Raw genomic sequence first — 6,000 nt, 5'->3', positions numbered from 1 at the left:
GCTTTAATGTTTATTCAATAACTGAGAAAATACTATCAAATTCCTCTCATGACACCAGTGTTGTCTTGATACTAAACCAAGAAGAGAAAAACAAGTTTTAAAAAGAAGAAAAATAAAAGAAGGAAACTATAAGACTACTATCACAATTCTTCTTGATACATATTTTAAATTGATCGCAAACAAAATTTTAGATCAGTATATTTTTAAATTTTCCATAACAAGGCTAGTTCTATCACAGAAAAACAATTTCATAATTACTCATATTAAAAATAGAATAATCAAGAGTACACAATTATATCAATACAGACAGAGGAAGCCTATGAAATAATATATCAGAGGCTCATAAATAAAGTGCTGGGATGGACCTTATAATCTTTAAATGTAACTCTAATTTTAAATATCAGGAAATTGAAAAAGAGAGATTAAGTGACATATCCAAGTTCATACAGTCATAAAATGCAAATCTGATTTGGACCTATGTCATTTGACTTCAATTCTTATTTATGCTGAAAATATAAAATCTATATGCATAGGAGAGCCATTTAGAATATAAATAATTTTTATTTATATAACTTACTCCTTAAGTACTATAAACTCCTGCCATTTCTGTTATTTATTTTTACATATTATTTATTGATTTGTTACATTAAAATACCCAGTTACCTTACTCCCTTTCTCACCTCCAACTATTAGAGTGATCATCATTTGACAAAAAGGTATCTCTGTATAAAACTATTTCTTGTCTAGTTTTACTTGTCTATGCTTTCTCTGTAGGTGGGCAATTACAAGTCATTCTTCAAACAATATTTCTGTTGCTGTGCATAACATTTTCTTGGTTCTGTTCATTTCACTCTTCATAATTTCAAATAGAAGGTCTTTCAAAGTCTTTCCAAAATAAACCTGATCAATATTACTAACAACATGGTAGTATTACATCACAATAATATGCCACAACTTGTTTAGCAATTCCTCAATTGATAGGCTTCAGTTTCCATTTTTTTGCCGTCACAAAGAGAGCTGCTATAAATATTTTAGAACATATAAGTTCTTTTCCTTTTTCTCGCATCACTGTAGGAAATAAATGTAATAGTGGTATGCCTGGGTCAAAAGGTGTACACCGTTTTATTATTCTTTGAGCAAAATTCCAAATTTCTCTCCAAAATTTTTAGATCAATTCATAGTTCCAACAACACTGTATTTTCATTAGAGGACCCATTTTCCCACATTCCTTTCAACATTTATCCTTTTGCCTGCTTATCATTTGAACCAATCTTATTGGTGTGAAATGATATCTCAGAGTAATTTTTTAAAAAATCAGACTTACTTGTGCTTGTTGTATTCATCTGTTCCAATATGATAGTTGGAATTCAATAGAGGTTTTTCCAAGATAATTCTCAAATATTTTTCTTTCTAATTTTGCCCCCCCCCCCTTTTTAATAGTTAGGAAATATTTTCTTCCTGATTTCTCTGCTCTTCTATTTATTAGTTGAAATGAAATTATCATTATAGGGAAATAGGGAACAGATGATCTTTATGGTCCAGTCAAGGTTCTTGTTTTGTAAATCTATTTAAAAAACACAAATATTTATTATGTGACCATTATCTGCAATATATTGAGCTAAAGTGACCTAGAAAACTTTGAGGCTGGAGAGAAAATTTTCTGCTGTGTTAGGGTCTAGGGGCAGATGATTTCATAGAGAAGATGACACTAAAGTGACCTTTGATAAAAGAAGAAATCCTAAACAAACCCTAAGCATTTAAATTATCCAAATGCTTTCCTTTCTGGCTGAAAATTTTGTTCTTTGCTATTTCCATAACTAAATGCCATGGTTAGGCTTTTTTTTAAAAGTCATATTAAAGCTTTTCTAAGTCTACATTTTAGGTCTCCAATTAATTCAGGAAGTCATAGAATTATACTTCACAGATACATACCCTAATTTCAGTGTTTATTCTGAGATGAATACAGAACTATAGCTATAATATTTCCCCAAGGAAAATGTCACAAAAATATCCTTGATTGAGCTTGCACAGTGGCTTTTTTGTGGCTTATTGTAAGAGGGAAGTCCAAGAATGCCCTTTTTGGAATGATAAAGATGACCAGAATATAAGTATGAGGTCATTTCTGAAGAAGTCACCATGGAATAGGGGAGTAGGTCTGAGAAAGGAAGAAGCTGACCTCAGTGTTCCAAATTACATATGTCATTGTCTTCTAAGTTTAGTATCCAAGAACAAAGCCTTGATCACAGTACTTTGGTTAAGGCTCATGATAAACCAACCTCTACTTAACTCATTAAAATGGTCCCACTGATATCACCATGAATCCAGAAAGTTGTGTGAGGGAAAAATTTCTCACCCAACACAATATTTAGTCATTATGGGCATACACAAATAGAAAATTGATGCATTCTTCAAAACTTTCTTCATTTACCAATCAGTTAGAATTTATTAAACATCTATAATGTGCCAAACACTGTATTACACATTGGAAATATAAATAAAGTAAATGCAAAATCTCCCATTCTAAGGATCTCATTTTCCAAGGGGGGCAATAATAAGTTCATATATAAATAAAGACATGATAGATATGCTATAAATAAAAATATCAACAAGTTGCTTTGAAAGAGAGAGAACTAGAAATGTTGGGGGAAGAAGATCAAAGAAGTTGAGTATTACATACTGGTTGAAATATATTTTCTGTTTTGCGAATGAGATGCTTCATATTTTCCTCAATTTTTTCCATTCTTTTCATTTTGTTTTATAGTGTCCTGCTACCTTGTGAAGTCACTTGCTTCTAATTGTTGTATTCTGGTTCTTAAAGACTGGATTTCATCCCTGGATTTTTGGTCATCCTTCCCCTTCTGATCTGATTTTCTTTGGAGGTCATCTTTCATAGTCTTTGCCTCCTCTTTCATCTCCTTTGCCTCATTTTCAAGCTGATTAATTTTGGCTTTCAAGACACTGATTTCTGTTTCCAAATGACTTATCTTGCTTTTAAAGTTGCCTTCAGTTTCTCTTAATTGTGTTTTGAATTGTATTTTGAATTCTATCAGAGTCTGTATCCAGTTCGCTGGGTTTTCTGTTTTTATGCTTGGATTCCTTCATCCTTCTCTGTTTTGTTTACTCTTTGTTCACTGCCTGTATAGAAGCTGTCTATTGTAATTTCTTTTTTCTTTTTTTGTTCTTTGCTCATATTTACCCCTTCTTTACTCACTGAAGTTACCTGAGCTCTTACTCCTCTCATTTTTATTTTTGTGTGTGTGAGTGTGTGTGTGGTTTTGGGCTTTTCTTTCTGCTTTCACCCTTGGAGTTTTGTCAGTAAATCTCTCAGTGAAGTCTGTGGTGGAGGAGCTAGAGCTTCTCTGCCCCTCTGGAAGTTTTGATGGGATTAAGTTCAGTAGTCTGTGGAGGAGGGGTTTTGGAGCTTGAGCTACCCTGTCCTCTGGAATCTTTAATGGGATTAAGTTCGGTTGAGTTGCTGGATGTACCCTGGGCCCAAAACCTCAGGAATGGGGGAATCAATATGGAGTGTCTCCACTGCTGTAACTATGCCTCCCACTCTGTGCTCTTCATTTCTCCTCTATCTGCTTCTCCACTTCCTCTGTTGGATGCTCTGAGCCTGGCACAGCTTTGCCCACAAGGTTCTACATCCATACCAGTGCCTTTGCTCACCCAGAGGTTCCAGCTGCCTCTGGTGGCTTAGTGCTCTAGGTCGGGGAGGAATCCTGGGACCTTCCTTCTTCCTTCCCTTAAACTGAAGTGTTCTCAAATTCTGGCTTTTGGGGGAATACCATTTAAGTTGAGTCCAGCAGGAGGGTTCCTTTGCTCTGTCTTGTTAGTTTGATTTTCAGACCCCTAGGAGCATTTAGTTTGTAGTCAGTAAGGAAGGGTTTTCAGAAGTCTGAATGTTTGTTGCCTCTATGCTGCCATCTTGACTCTGCCACTACTCTGAGATATATTTTAAGGGACGATAAGAACTCAATCAGGCAGAAATAGGGAGGGAGTACATTCCAGACATGTTCAACAACCCCAAGTGAAGGTATGAATAAGAATATAAGTTCAGTAAATATTAATGAAAAAGAAATGGGAGAAGTGAGTAGAGAACTAACCTCAACACCTGAAACAATTGCCTTCATTCAATCTTTGATAGTACTGGCTATGTGACCTTGGGCAAGTGGTTTAATATCTTTTTCTTCTTTTTTTTTTAATTTTAAACATTATTTTATTTGGTAATTTCCAAACATTATTCACGGGAAACAAAGATCATTTTCTTTTCCTCCCCGCCCCCCCCTCCCACCACCTTTCCCTTTTCCATGGCCAACGCACGATTCCACTGATTATCACATGCGTTCTTGACTGGAACCCATTTCCTTGTTGTTGGTATTTGCATTAGAATGTTCATTTAGAGTCTCTTCACAGTCATATCCCCTCAACCCCTGTAGTAAAGCAGGTGCTTTTCATCGGTGTTCTTACTCCCACAGTTTAACCTCTGCTTGAGGATAGTATTTTTTAGATCCCTGCAGATTGTTCAGGGACATTGCATTGACACTAATGGAGAAGTCCATTACCTTCAATTGTGCCACAGTGTATCAGTCTCTGTGTACAATGTTTTCCTGATTCTGCTCCTTTCGCTCTGCATCACTTTCTGGAGGTTGTTCCAGTCTCCATGGAATTCCTCTACTTTATTATTCCTTTTAGCACAATAGTATTCCATCACCAACATATACCACAATTTGTTCAGCCATTCCCCAATTGATGGGCATCCCCTCGTTTTCCAAGTTTTGGCCACCACAAACAGCGCAGCTATGAATATTTTTGTACAAGTCTTTTTCCTTATTATCTCTTTGGGGTACAAACCCAGCAGTGCTATAGCTGGATCAAAGGGCAGACAGTCTTTTATTGCCCTTTGGGCATAGTTCCAAATTGCCCTCCAGAATGGTTGGATCAATTCACAACTCCAGCAGCAATGAATTAGTGTCCCCATTTTGCCACATCCCTTCCATCATTCATTACTTTCCATAGCTATCATGTTAGCCAATCTGCTAGGTGTGAGGTGATACCTCAGAGTTGTTTTGATTTGCATCTCTCTGATTATAAGAGATGTAGAGCACTTTTTCATGTGCTTATTAATAGTTTTGATTTCTTTGGCTGAGAACTGCCTGTTCATGTCCTTTGCCCATTTATCAATTGGAGAATGGCTTGATTTTTTGTACAATTGAATTAGCTCTTTGTAAATTTGAGTAATTAAACCGTTGTCAGAGGTTTTGATAAAGATTGTTTCCCAATTTGTTGATTCCCTTCTGATTTTAGTTACATTGGTTTCGTTTGTACAAAAACTTTTTAATTTGATGTATTCCAGATTATTAATTATGCATTTTATAACTCTTTCTAAGTCTTGCTTGGTTTTGAAGTCTTTCCCTTCCCAAAGGTCTGACATGTATACTATTCTGTGTTCGCCTAATATTCTTATAGTTTCCTTCATTATGTTCAAGTCATTCACCCATTTTGAATTTATCTTGGTGTAGGGTGTGAGGTGTGGATCTAAACCTAATCTTTCCCACACTGTCCTCCAATTTTCCCAGCAGTTTTTATGAAATAGTGGATTTTTGTCCCAAAAGCTGGGATCTTTGGGTTTGTCATAGACTGTCTTGCTGAGGTCACTTATCCCGAGTCTATTCCACTGATCCTCCTTTCTGTCTCTTAGCCAGTACCAGATTGTTTTGGTGACAGCTGCTTTATAATATAGTCTGAGATCTGGGACTGCAAGGCCCCCTTCCTTTGTAATTTTTTTCATTATTTCCCTGGATATCCTTGATCTTTTGTTCTTCCAAATGAACTTTGTTATGGTGTTTTCTAAATCAGTAAAAAAAAATTTTTGAAAGTTCCAAGGGTATGGCACTAAATAGATAGATGAGTTTCGGTAGGATGGTCATTTTTATTATATTGGCTCATCCTACCCATGAGCAGTTAATGTTTTTTCCAATTGTTCAAGTCTAGTTTTAG

Source organism: Monodelphis domestica, chromosome 4 (genome assembly GCF_027887165.1).
Source record: "Monodelphis domestica isolate mMonDom1 chromosome 4, mMonDom1.pri, whole genome shotgun sequence".
Classification (NCBI taxonomy): domain Eukaryota; kingdom Metazoa; phylum Chordata; class Mammalia; order Didelphimorphia; family Didelphidae; genus Monodelphis; species Monodelphis domestica.
This window is presented reverse-complemented; position numbering follows the sequence as displayed.